General features: G+C 42.2%; 1 long non-coding RNA gene across 1 annotated transcript in view; it reads right to left on the bottom strand.

The window, feature by feature from the left end:
- The window catches only part of LOC133260331 (uncharacterized), a 31,474-nt gene extending 21,471 nt beyond the window's left edge, over nt 1–10,003 (bottom strand). The window contains exon 1 of the long non-coding RNA XR_009740755.1: nt 9,695–10,003. This is a non-coding gene — a long non-coding RNA (uncharacterized LOC133260331). The remainder of the gene's footprint in view (nt 1–9,694) is intronic.
- Nucleotides 10,004–25,057: the final 15,054 nt, after the last annotated feature.

Raw genomic sequence — 25,057 nt, 5'->3', positions numbered from 1 at the left:
CTGGTCAGGGAACAAGGCTCCCACATACCATGTGTCATGGCTTAAAGAGAAAAAAAAATAAAGAGAGACAGAGAGAATGCATGTATCTGTGTAACTGAATCTACTGGGCTACATAGCAGTCAACATTGTAAATTAACTATACATCAGTAAAATAAATTTTTTTCAAAAGTGACTTTTGGGATACATCCCAAAGAAGCAGATGTTCCATTTTCTAGGGTGAAGAACTTAACAGTGAGAACCGAAGTAGCAGTTCTTCCGGCCAGCCAGATACATGACTTTTGCAAGAGGTCAGTGGGTGACAGCTGTCACAGGCAGGTCACCCAGACATCCCAAAGAATCAGCAGGTTACCCCTAGATGGAGAGAGCAAACATCCTTCCCTGAAGGTCCGCAGATTGAAGCCTCCAGTCTGAGGTTGTGTCCCAGAAGCTGTCTCACAGGCTGTGGCCAAAAACTGCAGGTCAGGGTGGTATGTACCACAGAACGCAATAAAAACCATGCTTTGTGAGGGCGGTCTGCTGTTTTTCAGCCTCTAATATAGACTCAGAAAGCATTGTTACTGGAGAAGGGGAGGCTTATCCCATTCCAGAGACATGGCTTCTCAAAAGCACCAGTATTTTCCTGGCTGGTGGGCAACACAGAACAGATCTCTCAGCTCTCACACTGGAATTTGCAGATTCTTCTAAGTCCTGATCAACGATCACAGCAGCACTTCAGGTGAGAGGAAATAGGTATCTGCTGTGAAAATGAAACGATTTCTTTCCTCCACTCTGTTTAGAGGAAGGAAAGCTTCGGTTTATCTCTTATGCCTCGCTTACAGCTCCACCTAGCGTCCTGAAGCAAGTGCTTTCCTAAATAGCAGGTATTTTCCCTTTAGGAATCTTGTGGAATCCGTGCTCTTCACTTAGTATGACAATCTCTAGGTCCATCCATGTTGCTACAGATAATATTATTTCATTTTAATGGCTGAGTAGTATCCACTGTATAAACATACCACATCTTTATCCAGTCATCTGTCCTTGGACATTTAGTTTGCTGCCATGTCTTGGCTGCTGTAAATTGTGCTGCTGTGAACACTGGGGCATGTGTATCTTTTCAAATTACGGTTTTCTCCAGACATATGCCCATTAATGAAATATCAGTATCGTATGGTAGCTCTGTTATGTGTGGTACAAAAAATGTGATACAAACGAACTTATATACAAAGTAGAAATAAATCCACAGATGGAGAAAACAAACTTACAGTTTCCAAAGGGGAAAGAGGGTAACTGTGGTGAATTCCTAACCGCCAGTACCTCTAATGTGACTGTCTTTGGAAATAGACTCTACAAAGAGGTAACTCATTTAAAATGAGGTCACGTGGGTGGACCCTAATCCAGCGTGACTGATGTTCTGAAGCATGAGACAGGATGTTCAGGGCTGGTGCACTGGGATGACCCTGATAGGTGGGAGGGGAGTTCAGGATGGGAAACACATGTACACCCATGGTTGATTCATGTCAATGGGTGGCAAAAAACACTGCAATATTGTAAAGTAATTAGCCTCCAATTAAAATAAATTAATTAATTTTTTTAAAAAAGAAGGGATTAGGACACAGAGAGGCGACCATGTGAAGACACAGGGAGAAGAAAAGCATCTATAAGTAAAGGACAGAGGCCTCAGAAGAAACCGACACAGCTGACACCTTGATCTTGAACTTCTAGCCTCCAGAAGGGCGAGATAATCGATTCCTGTCGTTAAGCTGTCAAGTCTGTGACACTGCATCATGGCAGCCCTAGCAGAATCACACACATTTGTACCTTTCCACACCTTTCTCGTTTCTTTCTTGTGTACACCTACAACATATGCACACATAATCATGAGTTCACTGATCATTTTTACTGAGTCATACGAGGCACGTTATTCTGCAAGATGCTTTTGCCACCAAAAAAAAAATGCATATTGCAAAAAATCAGTTGATGTCAAGCTAATATTGATATCTGTTTCCTAATCTTTTAGTGTTTGTATAACGTACGCAAATATAATTTTATATAAATGTGATCATGTGCATACTGGGTTTGCGGAGGCCTATTTGGTTGGTTGGTTGGTTGGTTGGCTTTTTTGGTGTGTTTTCTTTTCTTCCATTTTTATCTGAGGCTTGTTTCACCTTCTCTTCCTTCATACTCAGGAGAAACCAAATTAGCAACGTCAAATGTGACCTTGTTCCCACACTTTTCTCTGGGCCATGCCATCTTTCTAGCGCCTGGGTTTTGTTGTACAGGACTCCTAAGAGTTGATGGCTGTAGCACAGAGTTGTGGCTTCATCACCGTCAAGTGATCCCCATCATACAGATTGCAGTGGACCTATCTATTCCCATGGTCTCCGGGATTGAAATGAAATTCTTCTCCCACCCTCCCCCACCCATATAGACACTGCCCAAAATCTAGAGTGGAAGAAACATGGCTGACCATACTGGACTGAGATATGATTGCATTTGTGTGCACACGAGACACCCACTGAAGAGTCTCAAGTTTGGCTGGAAAAGTCAAATTGTGCAGTGGCCACTGGACACCCTTAATAGTAAGTCCAATGAGAACCATTTTTATCTCCCTTATTTCACCCTCCCTGCCCCACCCAAGTATTTAGATGACAATATAAGAATTAGGCAACTAGAATGGAGGTCCTTAAAAGCAGTTCAGGTGTGCTGATAGCAATCAGTATTGTTTTTGTGTAGTAGTAGCTTATCTCCAATGACAGCAAAATTGCAGACCCCAGGGTCTGTGCCCTCATCAAACAGCAAAATATAAAGATAGGAGGAGTGGCTCCCATTTATCTCCCCTTCAAAGAATCCAGTTATTGAACCGCCTCTGTTGACCTTCAAGGTGACCCGCCTTCAGCAGGCAGAGGCAACACAGATCAGAGAGATTCCAGATTCAACTCGAGAAGGGAGCAGGGGCATCCCACAGAGGTGGCCCCAGACGCACGCGTTCGGACGACGACTCTGTGGCCCCTGCACTCACGCTTTTGGTGCCCAAGTCAGCATGTCATCAGCATGTCTGTGCCCTATCCTCGGGTTTTATTTTATTTCCAGAAACTCTGATCTCACCTCTTTTCCCAGCTGTTAGACACAGGTTCATTTGGGCTCAGACATGCTAGAAATGTCTTGTATTTTCAAATAGATAAGCCTCAAGATTTTTATCTTTCAAAGGAGGTTCTTGCAAGGCTTAACTGAAAGCAAGCACATAAAGTGCTTTGCACAGCGCCTGGCTCTCAGGGGTAAAGGTGCAACGAAAGATCCCTGTGTTTACAGAGGTGGAGACAGACAGGAGAGCAGGGGGTTTCTTGAGCCTGTGGTCAAGGGGCTAATGTCTCCATCCCCTGGTAAATCAAGAATATGATGAGATGGCATTCTCATGCAAGTAGTCAAATTCTGTTTCTAGTGCATCCTTTTATGTCTTTTTAGCAGAATCTTGATGAATTATAGCCATTCATGTCTTGACAGAAAACCTGGATTGCACAAATTTGACAATCTGTTCACCTTTTGCTTCAGTCTCTTGCTAAGAGAGACGGTGTGTGGGGTGTGTGTGTGTGTGTGTGTGTGTGTGTGTGTGTGTATTCTTTTACTATGTCCAGGTTCTTTACCTACATTACCTCATTGAAGTGGGTAGTAAATCCTCATTCTACAAATGAGGATAAAATGTTACAGTGTTAAGGAAATGCTTCTTTCTTTCTTTTGCTATAATATATTAGTATCTAAAATTGCCTTATTGGTTTATATGCTTAATTATTTACTATTTTTCTCGCCTACTAGACTATGATCTTTTGCATCTCTAGCACCTAGAACAGTGTCTAGGACATAACTAGTGTTCAGTAAATTCCTATCAAAAGAGAAATGTACAAGGAGAATACACCTTTCTGAAAAGATTTGACCAGCCTGAACCATAGGGAGCAACCCAGGAGTCCCAGATGATAAAAAAAAGAAAAAAATCACTAGGTTATTGGACATCTATTAAAATCTTGAGCATGTGCTTTCCTGGAAAATTACTTTACTCCTAGGAAAATATTAACATCCTAACTTTTACTGTAATCAGTTGATACCACTTCCAGGTGATACAGACTCCTTCTTCCTACACATTTTATCCCTACTACTAAATCTCCAACTAGAGAACAGAAACAAATATTTAAAAACCATCCCTGAATCCCAACATACTCAGAAAATTCTCTTTATTCTTCTACTAAATTCTTGGAGATTTTCATTGTTGAACCGTAGTCCAATTTCATATTTGTTGTTTATGGTACAATAATATCATAGTAAGATCTACAGATATATGTATGTGTGCATGTGTGCTCAGTCATGTCCGATCCTTTGTGATCCTATGGACTGCAGCCCACCAGGCTCCTCTGTCCATGGGATTTTCCTGACAAGAATACTGGAGTGGGTTGCCATGCCCGCCTCCAGGGGACCTTCCTGACCCAAGGATGGAACCCATGTCTCTTGCGTTTCCTGCATTGGCAGGGGTTCTTTACCAGCTGAGCCACTGGGGAAGCCCTACAAATATATGTATAGGCAACCTAAAACTATGCTTGTGCCTGATTTGGAAAGGTATGTTCAAAAGTATCCTTTGAGATATCTTTCCAAGTAAAGTTGCTGCAGGGCTGTACTCTCATTATTGTGGTTTGATTCCTTATTCTTACTCACACAAAGGTGAGAACATATTGATGATCAAGATGATCTCAGGCTTTTGTACTTGTACAGAGATGCTCCTATTGAGTGCAACAGCGCTCAGGGAATCACTATAAGATATTTGGTTGTTGAACTTCCTGCAGCACATGAGGGCAATAAAGGATTTTCGGCATCTTTTTAATATTCTAACCGTCTCTCCTAACACTTGCAAACTGCCTTTTAAGGAATACAGGAAAAGATAGCTCTAAACCCAGCTACAATTTTTAAGAAAAAAAACATAGTTAAATGGCAGTGGTGATAAAAATTAGACTAAAGGCTCCTTTTACTTCCTATGACATTTTAATCATACTCAGTTTTATTGAGCCTGGAAGCCTGGTAATTAGCAATACTGATTTACTGCCAAGGCACAAGAAATCCTTGGCCTATGACTGTCCAGTCTATAGGGACACAGGCAGAGTTTCTGGTTTTTTGGGTTTTTTTTTCTTTCCTCATCTTCTTTGGTATTTCCAAAAAATCTGCTTATTAATACAATGGGGAAGAATCTCAGAGGACATGCAGTTGATATCCTTCTTCTAACCAATGAGAATGTGGGGGCAAAGAAGGATCTTCTTAAGTTCAAGAAGCAGGATGGACTCACAAGATGGCAAGGAATCTTTTTCACTTCTAGTTGTTAAAATGATAAAATAAATTATAACAAAATAACTCATATTCTCCTTCCTACTCAGTATACTAGTTTCATTCATACATGCATAAAGATTTGTGTAATCGGCATGAGAGGGATGGTTATTTTCTTTTTTTATTCATTTTTATTGGAGTATAGTTGCTTTACAATGCTGTGTTGGTTTCTGCTCTACAGCAAAGGGAATCAGCTATGTGTTTACATATATGCTCTCTTTTGTGGATTTCCTTCCCATTTAGGTCACCACAGAGCATGAAGAGGACTTCCTTGTGCTCTACAGTAGGTCCTCATTAGTTGATTATTTTCAAGAGAATTGCTATGACTTGATCATGAGATTAGATATGGAGACAGAGGAAGTCAGAGGTTGCAATTTCCGGGCCTCTGGGAGGGCAACCTGACACAGGTAACCACCTGATGAGCTCCATCATCCCAGGAAAGGGTGCAGTCTGAGTTTCCCAGCCTCCATTTCTGTAAGACCCAGCCCACGACTCTGCTCCACCAACCAGACTCACCAGCACATCATGGTAATCTAAAGCTGAGCAATGGGCATTTATTGCCTTTAGAAAGCAGTGGTGATATGAATCAATTTTAGTGCCTGAGAGAGAGAGAGATATGACTCAGTATAGTGGCTTCCTGAAGTTTGTAAATTCTTCAGGCAAAAATACTGGAGTGGGAAGCCATTCCCTTCTCCAGGGGATCTTCCTGACTCAGGGACTGAACTTGGGTCTCCTATGTAACAGGCAGATTCTTAGCTACCTGAACCACCAGAGAAGCCCTACATTATAGACATTAGCATCAATAAAACAATGACAACACCAAAAAAAAAGAAAGAAAAAGAAAGAAGAGGCCACCATGGAATTTATTTTTCCAGCAAGCTCTGGGAGTCAGGTAGTGGAGTTTCAAGCATGTAGAGGCTAGCACCTTGCATCCGCGCCCAGGCATGACAGTAAGGGGTTCTACTGCAAAAGCTTTGCCTTGCGCTTTGAGTGCTGTTCCTGAATGTATAGCTTCCAAACCTGATTCTTGTGCTTTCCTGGGGTATCCCAGGGTCACCTGTTACTTTCACACACTTTCCTGCTCACATCTGCAGCAGTCGCGTGGTACCTGGCCTCCGAAGATAACTCCCCTAGGAGCTGGTGTTGTCTGTCCCCTGATTCTGGTTATCCTTGTGTCTCCCCCAGAACAGTACGACATAAAGAGAATATGGCTTCTAAATCTAAGTTATAAGAATCGTTGTAGCTCTTGCCTACCCTGCTGGGAATGCTTGCACACTAAAAGGTCTGGTTTAGAAAACAGTTGCCATGCTATGAGAGGCTTAAGCCACATGGAGAAGCTCTGTAGAGTGAGGATTGTTGTTTAGTTGTTCAGTCATGTCCAACTCTTTGTGACCCCATGGAACTGTAGCCCGCCAGGCTCCTCTGTCCATGGGATTCTTCAGGCAAGAATACTGGAGTGGGTTGCCGGTCCCTTCTCCAGGGATCTTTCAGACCCAGGGATCAAACCCACTTCTCCTTCATTGGCAGGTGGATTCTTTACTGCTGAGCCACCAGGAAAGCCCATAATCAAATTAAAAAGAAGAGACTTCATTGTCCCTGTTGAAAAGAAGAGTAGAGATTTCTGTTCATCCCTTCTTTTCCTTACAGCATTTACTTTTTGGAAAACTAGGTAAGTCTTTTTGTCAGCTTTACAACCCAAGAATGCCTTTCTTAAGGACCTGGGAGCTGTTTTTCTCAACATATACATCAAGATAAACAGCACCTCTCCCACGCCCTCAGTTTCTGTGAGAGGGTAGGATCCCGCCTTGACTAGACACCTTGCTCCAAGCTGCAAAGCAATCTCCTACCATAAAGATATCAGAAATTTGTTATTTCTATGGATAAAGCCAATTGGCTAATCCAGATGGTCACCCCAACCACCAAGTAAAGTTAGGATGAACTATGTGTGACAAATGGTGCCTTGAAGTCCTCTGACCTGAGGATTTGTTATAGTTTACAGTGAGAACATGCATATACTCGGCTATATCTGCTTGGCTGTCTACAAGGATGAGATTTCTTTGTGTCTCCACAGTCTCTAGCAGACTGCCTCTGATGTGTCCATCACATTCTGGTCTTTTAATGTTTATTTGGTAATGAAACTTTTCTTTCTCTGCTACCTTTGTGGAGCAGTTTTCCGGGTGGGGAGAAGATTCTGGTTTGAATTATATTTCCCAGGAGTAGGCCCTCTGTCAGTCTCTGAGGTCCCAGATGACAGCCAGCACCAAGGGTCAACCATGGGAGTGAGCCATCCTCAACATCCAGCCTCATAAACCCATGAATAATCGCAGTCCAGCCAATATCCGACCATGAGTACACAACAGACTTCAAGCCAGAGCCTCCTGGCTGAGCTCAGTCAATCAAACCAAGAGCGATAACAATAAATTAAGCCACTACGTTTTGGAATAGTTCCTTAGACAGCAAGAGATAGCCAAAACACTTAACTCTTGCTGTTGTAACTAAGGACCCTGACTAATGCATGTAACCTCTTCTCTTCTTCTGTGTGGTGAGTATCTTGGGAGAGGGGGATCCATCCATCTCTGAACCCTCCTTCCTTGAAACTGGTGCTATTTTTTGCACAGAGGAGATACCAATACACTTTCCTGCTTAAATTGCTTTTTGGACAGATTGAGGTTTAAATAAAATAAAAACAACAAATTGGATGCAATACATGTCAGTCAAATTGAACTGAATATTTTGATCCAACAACTGCTTCTAAAAAGCATTTGCTTCTGTTTGTTTACACACTCCACTAAATATGTGATGTTGATAATTTCCCTACAGTTTAAAGCCAATACACATGAAATTATGTTTAGGGAATATCGAGACTGTTTTTTTCCTTCCAAAACCACTTCTGAGCTCTGCCCTTGGTTCACTGGGCATTTTGCTCTTCTGTTCAGCTTCAGGCGACACCACTCTGGGTTCTGCACCTGCTTTTTTCCTGTTTTAATGGTGTGATTAAAAGCTATTTCTTGGCCATAGGGGCCTTTCACAAACATCCATAGAATATTGTCAAGACTGAAAGCAAATGATTAGGGATAAAAAAAAAATGCCGTCTGCAGGGAAACCCATTGTTCCATTTCTCTGGAGCATCAGCCTGTTTGTGCTACAATTATTGGATTATGTGTCTGCTGATACGTGCCGTCTCTTGTGATTTGACTTCCCCACTCTCTTGACAGATTACTGACTCTCAGGCTTCAAAATGAAGGCAATCCCAGACACTGTCTTAATGCTCTTTCTGGAATTGGTAAGTGCCTGTTAGTTGCGACATAAACTGAGCTTTGGAAACTTAAAGACTCTTTCCCTAGTTGTTCTGGATCCTTCCTGACATGATTAACCCTCGACAGAGAGGTTCAGGCTATGCAGGCTCACAACATCCCCTCCCTGTCCCTTCCCCCATCCATGTGTAAGAACCTCAAATGGCTGGAGTCAGCATGCCCTCTACCTGCAGAGAAAGCATCGTCAGAAAGGAGGGAAAGTGAGGGAAACCAAACAACAAACTCTGTTTCTAGCAATTGATGCACGTTTTTTGTGCTGAAATCACCAATTTCCCTGTTTTTCTTAGAACCTGTGATAATCCCTGATGACTGGGGTTGGGGTGTCAAAAGTACTTGAACAATTTGGAAAAGTATAGTAAAAGAGGGAGGTCCAGGAGGATTCATCTACAGACTCAGTTTCACCTGTAAAAAGAGAAAATCTTAGCATGCATCTCCCAGGGTTACTGGGAAGCCTAAAAATGTAAGTCAACCTAAGAACTTGAGCAACTTCCCAGGTACGGTGCCAGGCTCCTTGCGCAATCAGCGTCCCCTTGGGTACTGTCATGTCCAGAGCAATGCTGGGAGTGAGGCATTCTGTGTGCGTCACTATGCTTTAATGGCGGCACGGCGAAGTGTAGAGCTACAAGAGACAAAGGAGCGGGGAAAAGAAGCAGAAAGGAAGGGAAAGGAGAAGGTCCAGGAGGGAGAGAAAGCAAAGGGGGAGGAAGCGGGCTGGGACAAGGAAGGGCCTTGAAACAACATCCTCCGAGGGAATACAAAGCACAAAAGTCAAGACAACTGGAGTGCATCCTGATTAAGGAAACAGACTTTGTTCATTCAGCCTCACACTTAATGCTTATCTTGTGACCAGCGTGGTCCTTGCCCTCTTAGCATTTACAGTATAGCAGAGGTGACAGCTAATTTAAAAGGTCCCTGCTGTACGGTGAGTTACGATACAGTGACAGAAGAAAAAAAATGGCTATGATGGAATAGAGCAGGGGCAGGGAAATAGTTTTCAGTGGGTTCGAGGGAGGTGAGGGTTGTCTGGAAAGGCTTCCACTTACCAGGTACCAGGAATAAGATACAGGAGAAACTACTCAGTGTTGCCGAGTCTCAGTTGCTCATCTGTCAAATAGGCGCCATGACACTGCTTACGTCACAGGAACGCTATAAAGAAGAAATAGGACCATCTGCGTAAAGTACTTCAGCAGGGTGTCCGTCGGTCAAGCAAGGGATTCAACCTGGTGGCCGCGGGGCAAATTTAACCTCACTCCATCTTTAGTCTGTGATTCAAAAGGAAATGAGGTGGCCATCTTTAAAAATTGGGAAATTTCACAGGAATCTGTATCTCTAGCTTCTCATGAAAAATACGGAAACCCTGGCACATCATCCTTGGGGTAGTTTTAGGCTATACGCTCAAAAGAGAAAAATTGGGCTGACCTTATTACCAAAGGGGGAACGTTTCTGCCCAACACCTGTTGTTTCCTTCCAAGTGAAGGGGGCTCCTTCACGGTGTGACACCTGGACTCTCCCAGCTTTCACTTACTCTTCCCAAGGAAGGAATGAATTTGGGTGAGTTTGGAAGAAAGAACCAGAAAGGCACCACCTGGCCCTTTTTTTCAGTCCTTTTCTTCTACTTGCTGGTGTGCCTACAGAAGGCGTGTGTCTTCCTCTGCCTCTGTCCTGTGGGAAAAGAACCTTTCCCAGCAAGGATGAGTTCTAACTTCAGCAGAGTCTAGATGGGTAAGCCTGAATGGTAGGTTATTTGCAGAAAATGGCTGAAAGTATTCCTTGTCCTGTACCCAGCCCTGTTAAGTAGTTCATACGACTTGCAGGATGAAGACAGCTTTCAGGGAAAGGGGAGAGGAAACCTGGGAGGAGGCGGGTTTGGGGGATGGGGGAAATCCACAAGCTATCTGGACATCACCTTTCAATTCTAAACTCCTTTATTTCTCTGCCACTTTGAAATTTTAAAGTCCCAGTTCTGCAAAGGACAATCTTCAGTCTTTGCTCACCTAGCATTTGACCTCTCCACATAGGAGACAAAATGTGCCTTCTAGTCTGGAATCTGAAATCCTGGACATGGCTTTTGCTGCACTCGCTTGCAGCAGGAGGACCCTCTCCATTCCAGAAATGCTGTTTCTGGAGATTCAATGTGGAATCTGAAAATAAAAGATCACCCTGACCACAAAGCTTCTGCCAGCAGGACTTCTCAATGATTTATTTATCATCAACATTGATGATATAATGCATTCAACATCATGTCTTTTTTTTTTTTTTCAACAAGAACTTTTTCTTTTTTTACATCGAGAGAAGAGTTTAAGCCCATGGGATCCACTGTGATTATCATATACCCCATCACCTAAGGATTCCTGACCTTCTAGAAGAGTGGGAAGACTTCTTGAAAACTCAATCTTCATGCCAGTTGGACTTCCTTGCATGGCTGAGTTGCAGTTACACATATAAAATGTAGGATATGCTCTGAGCCAGACAGTAATTCACTGGTGTTTTTTTCATAGCCCAAATACATTGCACTCCACACCCACAACTCGACTTTAATGGTTTTAGAAAACTCAGTGTCCAAGAGAATGTTTCCTTTAGGAGACACAGAAAGATTTCTTCAGATGGGGCACTGACCCACTGCCTACACATTCTGGCACCTCTATTAGAGGAATGGGGGGAAGTGAGAGGTAAGGTGTTGGTTAGGAACATGAATTCTGATCACCTAGGGAAGGTGGACAGAGAAGGCAATGGCACCCCACTCCAGTACTCTTGCCTGGAAAATCCCATGGATGGAGGAGCCTGGTAGGCTGCAGTCCATGGGGTCACTAGGAGTCGGACACGACTGAGCAACTTCACTTTCACTTTTCACTTTCATGCATTGGAGAAGGAAATGGCAACCCACTTCAGTATTCTTGCCTGGAGAATCCCAGGGATCGGGGAGCCTGGTGGGCTGCCATCTATGGGGTTGCACAGAGTCGGACACAACTGAAGCGATGCAGCAGCAGCAGAAGCAGGGAAGGTGGAAGGCTGTGTTTTGATCTCGGGTGGTCTCCTGTGATGGCTTTTAGTAGTCCTTCCCTGTCTAGTGACAAAAATGAGCGGAAGATAATAGAAACCCCAGGCAGGTAGAACACAAAGGACCCCTACTCTGCGGGGATGAACATGTGGGTCAACCCGCCAGGTAGAAGACTTCAAGCATCTGATAAGTCAAAGAAGTCAAAGGCAACAGGAAATGGATAGAAGAGAGGTCTTAAACTGACAAATGCTGACTGTAGCCTTATGAACAATTACTATAGTTAGTTCTCTATGTCCTGGCACTTTCTTCCTCCTTGACTTGCACGTACACAGACGTATTGACTAATTTTCTTCTTTCTTCTGTCTCCCGCTATGTCAACTTCACAATTTATTTTCTTATAATACAGAAAGATTGAGATGGGATGGTGACTTTACTAAAATAAAAATGGAAAATAGATGCCCCAGACCTGGAGCTGAAGCTAGAAATGACTTCATGTTGGTTTCTTTGAAGGAGGAGATGCAAAGTATTTTTTATTTTATGAAGGCTATCTGCATTATATGAGATTTTGTTTGGTTATGTGTGTGTGTTGATACTGTAAATTTGGGGAAATCAAAACATGGTAAAGAACATTTAAATGCCAGACATTTGCCCTGATTTTTGGCTGTCCAGCATCTAAACCCCGCTTCCTACATGTGGCGGGTCCACCCCTGGTAAGGCAAAGCCCTTCTCCCACTAGAATCTGAAAATGCCTTCTGTTTCTTTACTCATTGGGCATGTAACCTCCACCTTTCCTACTGAGTATACCTGCACAAAACTTTGAACCAGAAGGTAGTGATAGAAAAGAGGCTTCCCTGGTAACTCAGCTGGTAAAGAATCTGCCTGTAATGAGGGAGACCTGCATTCAATCCTTGGGTTGGGAAGATCTCCTGGAGAAGGGAAAGGCTACCCACTTCAGTGTTCTGGCCTGGAGAATTCTATGGACTATATAGTGCATGGGGGTCACAAAGAGTTGGACACGACTGAGTGACTAAAACTTTCACTGAATCTGTGCTTGGATGGGCAGTGACACCAAAGGCAGAAACAGAAACGGTCAAAGTAGTGCCAGTGAGTATAGTGACCAGTATTGCCAGCAGCAGCCCAGGGATGCTTCAGGCTAGTTCCTGTGCTTTGGGTATTGCCCGACTGTAAATTCTGAGCTGAAACCTCAGGCTTTCCTAACCATTCTGAGAGTTACTCTATTATCTTTAAAAAAAAAAAAAAATTTTATGCATTTGGCTACTCTGGGTTTTAGTTGTGGCATCTGGAATCTTTAGTTGAAGCATGAGAGATCTAGTTCCCTGACCAGGGATTGAACCTGGGCCCGCTGCCTTGGGAGCATGGAGTCTTAGCCACTAGATCACCAGAGAAATCCCTCAATTATTTTTTAATGAATTTGCTTTATGCTTAAATCAGTCAGATGTAGTTGCTGTTGATTGAAACTCTAGGCCCTAACTTGATAAATATCATTCTTTCAGTGACTGTTAACTGAACTCTTACCACACACCAGACACTGAAGTGCTATGCTGTCACCCACCAGTAGAGAGCAAATGTAGATATGGTTCCTGCTTACAGAGAGCTTAGTCTAGAGAGGTAAATATTCGTCAATAATACTGAAGATACATTTGAGTCTGATTCTCAATCAGAATACGTCTTTTCCACATTTATAGTTCCTCAAAGTCCATGACACTATCCTCTCCTCACACTAAAGCGAACTGTTATTTCTGAGTAAGAGGGAGGAGAATGAGAACAACTGGCATTTTCTTCTTCACACTTTTGGGCATTTTTTAGATTCTTTAGAATTGGTAAATATGTGTTTTAAAAATCTGTCTTTCCCATTAGACAGACTATACTTCATTCTCCAACTGGAGTCATTAAAATCTGCAAAGATTTTTGGTTAATGCAATCAAAACTATTTTCCACTTCTCTGGATCTTTAAAACAGCATTTAGAAACTGCATTCTGTTTATGGAAAATTATACCAAATGAATTAAGTAAATATATCTTAATGTGATTGGAAAGATATGCTTTATTTTATTGTAAGCACAGTTATAAACCAAGAAAAGCAGGTCAGGTTATGGTAAGAACAATGTTATTGCACATTAGAGTAAATAACCACAGAGGGTTATTTATTTAAAATTTTGCAAATAAGTTCAGTAATTTAAAAATTGATTTATTAAATGTCTAAACTGTGGAACCTGTTCAGTTATGTAAAATGGTATTACTTTGCCACCATGGTGAATAAACAATTATGTCAACAGAAATTGAAGTCATTTTTCTCTGTCTTCTCCCTCCCCCGCCAGCTCATTCTTCATGCTGTGTTTGTTTATCTGAGTCATCTGATGGTCCCTTATGTTCAGACTTCTGCATCCCACCAAGCTTTCCCTCTCTGCTGCCATTTAAAAGAGTATAAAATTTAGCATGGTTTTGGACAATTAGCTTGAAAGAAAGTTTAATAGCAAAAGGGGAATTCTACTTGCCACATTTCATGAATCACTGGGGTTTTCTTTGGCCAACAAATCCCTTCTTTGGGAAAGTAGATTCCCTCTTCATTTTGCTTCCTCTATTCCTGTAGCCTTCTTTCCTCCCCACCGAATTTCTCATCTGTATATAAACTGCTCAATCCACTGGAGAAGGGATAGGCTACCCACTCCAGTATTCTTTGCCTTCTCTGGTGGCTCAGCTGGTAAAGAATCTTCTTGCAATGTGGGAGACCTGGGTTCGATCCCTGGGTTGGGAAGATCCCCTGGAGAAGGAAACAGCTGCCAGTGTTCTGGCCTGGAGAATTCCAGGGACTGTATAGTCCATGGGATTGCAAAGAAACCAACACAACTGAGAGACTTTCACTTTCACTGTTACTAGTGATCAGTCGCTCATCATCAAACTCAAGAACCTACTCCTTTCCCCACTGGAGATTTTTATAAATTAGTAAGATCGCCTTCTTCCTCAAAAAGGCAAAACCCAAATCCTCTGAGGTCAACAATGGGAGGGAAATTTTTCACATAAAAAGGGAAGCTGGACTTGGAAGCCCTCACCATTGTCCTCTGAAGCTCCCCTTGCTCTTTGTAAGATACTTGCTCATGACTTCTCGTCAAAACCACCACAAAGCTGGCAGGATTGAGGGGGGATGTTACTCAGCTCTAAGCTTTAATACTCGGTCCTTTCCTCATCTTGCCATGACACCTCACATAGGCTGCTCACTTATGCTTAAGGAGCTAACTTTTGGCTTTTTCCCATTATCAACAGTTAAAATTCTGGATGAAAAGATGGACCGATCTAGGACACAGTGTTCCCAGGGTCCTTGTCTGGATGGAGGTGTTGCACTGCCCACAGATTGACTGTTATTGGGCAGATACCCATCTTTAAGAAACCCAGTGGTACCTCATGTTTGTCACCTGAAACAAATCCTTTTAAAACAATCCTTTCCTCTATACATCAAAAACGTTTTTAGTAACCCTGTCATAATCAACAAAAATTAAATGCAATATTGAGTATTTACTTTTACAGCAAATAATTTAAAGTAAAGATTTTTCAAATTATTGTTTGAAACCCATAAACCAGTTTATTTATGAACTAAAATTTGTACTTCTTGGCAATAATATGTATTGCAGCTCACTGTCTTGAAATTTAAACAAATAAAAACTCCAAGTCACCCCATAAAACTAAAGTAGTTCGTTTCCCTTTTTTTTTTTTTTTTCACAATCACAGGACTAACGTTGTTAATTTCAATTCAACTATTTAATTGCAGGGTTATCTTGTGCCATAGAATCTGTAGACAAGAACCAAAGCAGAAGAGAGCTGGGACAAGTCAGAACTGCTCTCACTTGACAGTGAGTTCAGAATGAGTCTGCATTTTTAAAAAAATTTAAAACAGCTATATCCATATGCATCAAGGCTCAGTTTTATGATTGGGAGTTCTTCAAAGTGACTTTCACAGAGAATATTACACTTGTTACATGATAACTAATACAAATTACATCACCTGTAAATGATTAGAGCTCACAGTAACCACAGGAATTGAATAGAACTTAGACCAACGGAAGACTTTTTCATACCATTTTATCACTGACATTGTTTACAATAGTGATAATAGAAACCTTGATTTGATTCTCATCTATATTTACATGGTGATAATGAAAAGCATTTGGCCTTGGAGTACAGAATGAAGCAGGACAAAGGCTAATAGAGTTTTGCCAAGAGAACGCACTGGTCATAGCAAACACCCTCTACCAACAACACAAAAGAAGCCTCCACACGTGGACATCACCAGATGGTCAATACATAGAATATAATCAAATCAGATTGATTATATTCTTTGCAGCCAAAGAGGGAGAAGCTCTATACGGTCAGAAAAACAAGACCAGGAGCTGACTGTGGCTCAGATCATGAACACCTTATGGGCAAATTCAGACTTAAATTGAAGAAAGTAGGGAAAACCACTAGACCATTCAGGTATGACCTAAGTCAAATCCCTTATGATTATACAATGGAAGTGACAAATAGATTCAAGGGATTAGATCTGATAGACAGAGTGCCTGAAGAACTATGGATGGAGGTTCATGACATTGTACAGGAGACAGGGATCAAGACCAACCCCAAGAAAAAGAAATGCAAAAAGGCAAAATGATTGTCAGATGAGGCCCTACAAATAGCTATGAAAAGAAAAGAAATGAAAGGCAAAGGAGAAATGGAAAGATATACCCAGTTGAATGCAGAGTTTCAAAGAATAGCAAGGAGAGATAAGAAAGCCTTGCTCAGCGATCAATGCAAAGAAATAGAAGAAAACAATAGAATGGGAAAGACTAGAGATCTCTTCAAGAAAATTAGAGATACCAAGGGAACATTTCATGCAAAGATGGGCTCAATAAAGGACAGAAATGGTAGGGATCTAACAGAAGTAGAAGATATTAAGAAGAGGTGGCAAGAATACACATAAGAACTATACAAAAAAGATCTTCATGACACAGATAATCATGATGGTGTGATCACTCACCTAGAGCCAGACATCCTAAAATGTGAAGTCAAGTGGGCCTTAGAAAGAAAACATCACCACGAACAAAGCTAGTGGAGGTGATGGAATTCCAGTTGAGCTATTTCAAATCCTAAAAGATCATGCTGCTCTCAATATGCCAGCAAATTTGGAAAACTCAGCAGTGCCCACAGGACTGGAAAAGGTCAGTTTTCATTCCAGTCCCAAAGAAAGGTAATGCCAAAGAATGCTCAAACTACCACACAATTGCACTCATGTCACACGCTAACAAAATAATGCTCAAAATTCTCCAAGCCAGGCTTCAACAGTACATGAACCATGAACTTCCAGATGTTCAAACTGGATTTAGAAAAGGCAGAAGAACCAGAGATCAAATTGCCAACATCCACTGGATTATCAAAAAACCAAGAGAGTTCCAGAAAAACATCTATTTCTGCTTTATTGACTATGCCAAAGCCTTTGACTGTGTGGATCACAACAAACTGTGGAAAGTTCTTCAAGAGATGGGAATACCAGACCACCTGACCTGCCTCCTGAGAAATTTATATGCAGGTCAAGAATCAACAGTTAGAACTGGACATGGAAAAACAGACTGCTTCCAAATCGGGAAAGGAGTACGTCAAGGCTGTATATTGTCACGCTGCTTATTTAATTTCTATGCAGAGTACATCATGTGAAATGCCAGGCTGGATGAAGCACAAGCTTGAATCAAGATTGCCAGGAGAAATATCAATAACCTCAGATATGCAGATGACACCACCCTTATGGCAGAAAGTGAAGAAGAACTAAAGAGCCTCTTGATGAAAGTGAAAGAGGAAAGTGAAAAAGTTGGCTTAAAGCTCAATATTCAGAAAACTAAGATAATGGCAACTGGTCCCATCTCTTCATGGGAAATAGATGGGGAAAGAGTGGAAACAGTGTCAGACTTTATTTTTCTGGGCTCCAAAATCACTGCAGATGGTGACTGCAGCCATGAAATTAAAAGACGCTTACTCCTTGGAAGAAAAGCTATGACCAACCTAGACAGCATATTAAAAAGCAGAGACATTACCAACAAAGGTCCATCTAGTCAAAGCTATTGTTTTTCCAGTAGTCATGTATGGATGTGAGAGTTGGACTATAAAGACAGCTGAGAACCAAAGAATTGATGCTTTTGAACTGTGGTGTTGGAGAAGACTCATGAGAGTCCCTTGGACTGCAAGGAGATCCAACCAGTCCATTCTGAAGGAGATCAGCCCTGGGATTTCTTTGGAAGGAATGATGCTAAAGCTGAAACTCCAGTACTTTGGCCACCTCATTCGAAGAGTTGACTCACTGGAAAAGACTCTGATGCTGGGAGGGATTGGGGGCAGGAGGAGAAGGGGACGACAGAGGATGAGATGGCTGGATGGCATCACTGACTCGATGGACGTGAGTCTGAGTGAACTCCAGGAGTTGGTGATGGACAGGGAGGCCCGGCGTGCTGCGATTCATGGGGTCACAAAGAGTCGGACATGACTGAGCGCCTGAACTAAACTGAAGGGTTGGGGAAAAGGAGGGAACAAGACAGGGGTCCAAAGCCTAAAATGCTGTGCATGCTCAGTCCCTTCAGTCACATCCTACCTTTTGAGACACGATGGACTGTAGCCCACCAAACTCCTCTGTCCATGGGATTATCCCGGCAAGAATACTGTAGTGGGTTGTCATTTCCTCCTCCAGGGGATCTTCCCAACCCAGTGATCGAACCCATGTCTCCTGAAGCTCCTCTATTGGCAGGCGGATTCTTTAGTAGTTAGCCACCTGTGAAGCCCTCTAAAATGCTGGGTTAGGTCTAATTCTTCTTTTAGACTTAATGTTGAAGAAGAAAATTCAAGACACAAAGAAATCTAACAGACCATGAAAAGTGATATCCACAATACTGCTCCTTTGCTGCTGCTACTGCTGCTAAGTCGCTTCAGTCGTGTCCGACTCTGTGCGACCCCATAGACGGCAGCCCACCAGGCTCCCCCATCCCTGGGATTCCCCAGGCAAGAACACTGGAGTGGGTTGCCATTTCCTTCTCCAATGCATGAAAGTGAAAAGTGAAAGTGAAGTCGCTCAGTTGTGTCCGACTCTTAGCGACCCCATGGACTGCAGTCCACGAGGCTCCTCCATCCATGGGATTTTCCAGGCAAGAGTACTGGAGTGGGGTGCCATTGCCTTCTCCAAAAACAACGTCACACACATGACATTCAGAACTTCTGATGTTGAAGAGGATAAGTTAAAATTTTACATAACCTTCTTCTCTTTCTGCCTCTGTAACTCACCTTGCTCCTTGCAAAGTCTGGATCACATAGGTCTCAGAAAGTGGGGACTCACAATACTAGGAACTTGAGCTTATCTCACTCACCCTTGTCCTGCTGTTTATAATTGCCCAACCCCTGCAAACCTGCTTAATCATGTCTGTTGGTGTATAAAAACTCTGCAACCCCTTTGTTCAGGGCTCACAGCTTGGAGTGTTAACTCCTCCGGGCCCGCCAGGATAATAAACCTGAGTTCTCCAACTCTCCGAGTGTGGTGCTTGGTTTCTCCAGTACTGGTTTCTGCAACAATCTCACTGACACTGGTTTCAGCCCCCTGCTTGTGAGATTTTTTTGTTTTTTTGTCCAAGCAGATCTGCCGCTCTCTTCCCTCATTTTGGTGGATATAGTACGTTTGTTTGTAATGGGGTTTCTTCTTTAAAGGCATAAAATGTTCTGCCTTCATTTCTAATGACTAACTAACCACATCACACCACACCCCCTCCCACATTCATGATTTAAGGTAATATTAGCAGTAATATTATTTACTTTATAGTTTTCCCAGTAGTCATGTGTGGATGTGAGAGTTGGACCATAAAGAAGGCTGAACACCAAAGAATTGATGCTTTCGAACTGTAGTGTTGGAGAAGACTCTAGAGGATTCCTTGGACTGCAAGGAGACCCAACCAGTCCATCCTAAAGGAAATCAGCACTGAATAATAATTGGTAGGACTGATGCTGAAACTGAGACTCCAATACTTTTGTCACCTGATGCGAAGAGTCAACTCATTAGAAAAGACCGTGATGCAGGGAAAGACTGAAGGCAGGAGGAGAAGGGGACAACAGAGGACGAGGTGGTTGGAATGCATCACCAACTCAATGAACATAAGTTTGAGCAAGCTCCCGGAGATGCTGAAGGACAGGGAAGCCTGGCATGCTGCAGTCTATGGGGTCTCAGAGGTCAGACATTGACTGAGCAAGTGAATAACAACAATATTATTTAACCAATGCTATTAGCTTATTGGAAGCAAATTTAAATATTTTATGTATTTATTTGACAGTGCTGGGTCTTAGTTATGGCACGTGAACTCTTAGGTGCAGAATGTAGGATCTATCTAGTTCCCTGATCCAGGCTGAACCCTGGCTCCCTGCACTGGGAGCATGGAGTCTTAGCCACTGGACCACCAGGGAAGTCCTTGAGGCACATTTAATAGGCAGCTCTCTCTCTTGCCTGCACAATCTCCCCACAGCCCCACTTAGTCACTCCCTTAAAAGACCATAATGGCACAGTCTATGGATGAAGATTTCTCATAGGAACTTTATATGCATTGCATATCCCATCGAATGCAACATTTTAAAACATTTTTCTGAGAAAGATGAACACCGATATCAGTTCAGTTCAGTCACTCAGTCGTGTCCAACTCTTTAAGACCCCATGGACTGCAGCACGCCAGGCTTCCCTGTCCATCACCAACTTCTGGAGCTTACTCAAACTCATGTTCATCGAGTCGATGGTGCCATCCAACCATCTCATCCTTTGTCGTCCCCTTCTCCTCTTGCATTCAGTCTTTCCAAGCATCAGGGTCTTTTCAAATGAGTCGGCTCTTCACATCAGGTGGCCAAAGTATTGGAGTTTCAGCTTTAGCATCATTCCTTCCAAAGGAATCCCAGGGCTGATCTCCTTCAGAATGGACTGGTTGGATCTCCTTGCAGTCCAAGGGACTCTCAGGAGTCTTCTCCAACACCACAGTTCAAAAGCATCAATTCTTCAGCGTTCAGCTTTCTTTATGGTCCAACTCTCACATCCATTCACGACTCTTGGAAAAACCATAGCTTTGACTAGACAAACTTTTGTTGGCAAAGTAATGCCTCTGCTTTTTATATGCTGTCTAGGTTGTTCATAGCTTTTCTTCCAGAGAGCAAGCATCTTTTAATATCATGGCTGAAGTCACCATCTGCAGTCATTTTGGAGCCCCCAAAAATAAAGTTTCTCACTGTTTCCATTGTTTCTCCATCTATTTTCCATGAAGTGATGGGACCAGATGCCATGATCTTAATTTTCTGAATGTTGACTTTTAAGCCAAATTTTTCACTCTCTTCTTTCACTTTCATCAAGAGGCTCTTTAGTCTTTCCTCGCTTTCTGCCATAAAGGTGGTGTCATCTACTTATCTGAGGTTATTGATATTTCTCCTGGCAATCTTGACTCAAGCTTGTGCTTCATCCAGCCTGGCATTTCTCATGATGTACTCTGCATATAAGTTAAATAAGCAGCATGACAATATACAGCCTTGACGTACTCCTTTCCCGATTTGGAACCAGTCTGTTGTTCCATGTCCAGTTCTAACTGTTGCTTCCTGACCTGCATACAGATTTCTCAGGAGGCAGGTCAAGTGGTCTGGTATTCCCATCTCTTGAAGAATTTTCCACAGTTTGTTGTGACCCACACAGTCAAAGGCTTTGGTATAGTCAATAAAACAAAAGTAGATGTTTTTCTGGAACACTCTTGCTTTTTCAATGATCCAGCAGATGTTGGCAATTTGATCTCTGGTTCCTCTGCCTTTTCTAAATCCAGCTTGAACACCGATATAGGTAGAACTTATTTGAAAACATCAATCATATAAGAATTGTTCATTTCTTTCTTAAGAGGAGGGCTTCCCTGGTGGCTCAGATGGTAAACAATTTAAGTAAGAGTAAACTAAACCATGACTGTAATTCATCTTCCACCCCATGGGAAAAGAATCAATACAAGATCTCTTGGCTTCCCTTAAAGTTGTTGAAATAGTTGGAAAACATGACTCCTCTCCTGGAGGGCTTGACAATTTTTTCCACAAAACAAACTCTAACTCCACAGAGTCTCCCCTTACATCTCCTATTGAGTCTCTGATCTGTTCTTCAGCTGACTCTGTACTGCCTGTAGTTAAGAGCTTGGGTTTGGTATAGACAGACTTGAGTTCAAATTCCAGCGCCATTTACGTGCCCGTATGACTTTTGAGACCTATTTAATCTCCCCAAGCTTCAGTCTTCTATTAAAATCAATGTGGGATACTCATGCTTTTCTACTCAGGGGTTTTGTGAGCATTTTGTCAGAAAATACATGTAAGGCACATGGTACAATACTGGGTACATACTAAGATCATGAAAAGTTATACCTCCTGTGATTAATTTTATGGTTTTTTCAGTAGTCATGTACAGATGTGAGAGTTGGACAATAAAGAAGGCTGAGTGCCAAAGAATTGATGCTTTTGAACTGTAGTGCTGGAGAAGACTCTTGAGAGTCCCTTGGACTGCAAAGAGATCAAACCAGTCAATCTTAAATGAAATCAACCCTGAATATTCACTGGAAGGACTGATGCTAAAGCTGAAGCTCCAATACTTTGGCCACCTGATAAGAGCCAACCCATAGGAAAAGACCCTAATGCTGGGAAAGACTGAAGGCAGGAGAAGGGGGTGAGAAAGGATGAGATGGTTGGATGGCATCACTGACTCAGTAGACATGAGTCTGAGTAAACTCCAGGAGGTAATGAAGGACAGGGAAGCCTGGTGTGCTGCCGTCCACAGGGTCTCAAAGAGTCGGACATGACTTAGTGACTTTACAACAGCAAAGGATGTTAGCTATGTGCTAACTCAGTTTAGTTCAGTTCAGTTTAGTCGCTCAGTCGTGTCCGACCCTTTGCAACACCATGGACCACAACACACCAGGCCTCCCTGTCCATCACCAACTCCTGGAGTGTCAGGAAGCATTTAACAGGAGGCTTCCTGTGTGCGATTTTGGATCTGTCAGGAGTCCTCCATTCCTTATCAATTCCTGAATATTCAGGAATTAAGAGGAGAGGAAGCCTCTCCCCAGGCTGAGGGATCCAGATAATTTCCTTCTTTAGTTTTTCTATATGGTGATAAGTACCCTCTTCCTGTTTATGAACCATATGGTAATATCTCTGCTGAAAATAGCTATCTTGTAAGACAGTATAAATACCTACACAATGTTGAATAAAACACCTTTGCTCCATCAGAGCTTCGGTCCCTGTGTCCCCGTGTCCGAGAGAGCTTTCTCTCTCTTTCTCTCTCTCTCTCTTTTTCAGGCTGATTTTCTGGAGCACAGAGGCTCTCTGAGTTCACTTTCCTGCCCAGGCTTCTAAGACCTTCTCGAGAAACCTCTCTGTGCCTTCGCCCCATCAAGAGGGCTCCTGAGGCCTCCGTGAACAGAGCAAGCCCCGTGCAGGGGCTTTATTGGCTTTCTGCGTAAACCAAGGAATATCAGCCTCTTTCTCTCTCCTTTACTTTCTTATTGGTCGACTCTGGACCACCAGGTTCCAGTCCATTAAAGGACCTCAACAAGTGGCACCTGAATAGGGACTTGGTACATGTATGCAGATTCGGACGGAGTGACCCCTGGGCCTACTGAGGCCGGTAAGTATTAAGACAAGGGTAAAACAGCTGGAAAGCCCCATCACTTTTCTACTTTACTTCATGACTTATTTAAAGTTCAGGGACCTAATGAAATGTATGCTGATTTTTTAGCTAGATTACAAACTGCTGTTTTCCGTACTGTAATTGGAGAAAAAGCCAAAAGGCAACTAGAGAAATTACTTGCTTATGACAATGCAAATCAGGAATGTCAAAAAGCTATAGCTCCAATTTGTGAGACAGGGACTATTATTGATTATTTGAAGGCTTGTCACAATCTAGGATTAGAAACTCAAAAGATGCAAATGCTAGCTGAAACAATGGTTACCTACTTAAGAAAGGGAAGTGAAGGATGCTTTACATGTGGAAATAGAACCATTTAAAAAGGGACTGCCCTAAGAAAGCTAAAAAAAAAAAAAAAAAGGAAAAAATAAAAAACCTCCAAAAATCTTCCCTCGTTACTGTAGAGGAATGCATTGGGCCAAAGATTGTAAGTCTAAATTTGACATTGAAAGAAAACCTATTCCAGGAAACTCCAAGCAGGGGACCCCCCCCAGGTCCCTTTCATCAAAAACCAGGGGCAAATTCCATCTTTTCCCTCAAACCCTCAACATCCGGCATAACTGCTGTCGATATACCAGCTTTGTTTTTAGATAATAGGAAGTTAATGAGCTCTATCTACATTTAAATTCACATAACTAAAAAATATTTCATATTAAATATAAGGTTTATTTAAATATAAATATAATTGAAATATAATTTTTTGCTAATCTAATTAAGACATGTCTTAAGTCATCAACATTATATAATACTTTTATTATGCCTAGGTTTAAGGTAAACTGGACTTCCATGGTGGCTCAGACAGTAAAGTGTCTGCCTACAACACGGGAGACCTGGGTTCAATCCCTGGGTCGGGAAGATCTCCTGGAGAAGGGAATAGCAACCCACTCCAGTATTCTTGCTTCGCCCTCCCCCCCTCAAAACATGGGCTCAAAGAAATATTTCGGAGAAGGCAATGGCAACCCAGTACTCTTGCCTGGAAAATACCATGGACGGAGGAGGCTGGTAGGCTGCAGTGCATGGGGTCGCTAAGAGTCAGACACTTATTGAGCGACTTCACTTTCACTTTTCACTTTTACGCATTGGAGAAGGAAATGGCAGCCCACTCCAGTACTCTTGCCTGGAAAATCCCATGGATGGAGGAGCCTGGTGGGTTGCAGTCCATGGGGTCGCTAAGAGTCAGACACTTATTGAGCGACTTCACTTTCACTTTTCACTTTCATGCATTGGAGAAGGAAATGGCAACCCACTCCAGTGTTCTTGCCTGGAGAATCCCAGGGATGGTACAGCCTGGTGGGCTGCCGTCTATGGGGTCGCACAGAGTTGGACATGACTGAAGTGACTTGGCAGCAGCAGCAGAAGCAAGGTAAACTAAATTTGTCAACAAAAAGATAACTCTTTACATATATATATATATGTATATATATATATAAATATATAAATGAGATGAAAACTTTTAGATAAACTCTATTATAAATAATTATATTTTAATAGAATAATCTATTATTATAATCTAAAATAATCTCTTAAGATTGAAATAACTTAAATTTCTAGAGTTGTACTAAACTAAATAATAAAAGTTTATTAAATAGCTAGGTCATTTCCAAATAAAATAAGATTTTAAAACATTAGTTACTAAATATTAACTTCCTCTTACAAA

Source organism: Bos javanicus, chromosome 14 (assembly GCF_032452875.1).
Source record: "Bos javanicus breed banteng chromosome 14, ARS-OSU_banteng_1.0, whole genome shotgun sequence".
NCBI classification, from domain to species: Eukaryota; Metazoa; Chordata; class Mammalia; order Artiodactyla; family Bovidae; genus Bos; species Bos javanicus.
This window is presented reverse-complemented; position numbering and strand designations above follow the sequence as displayed.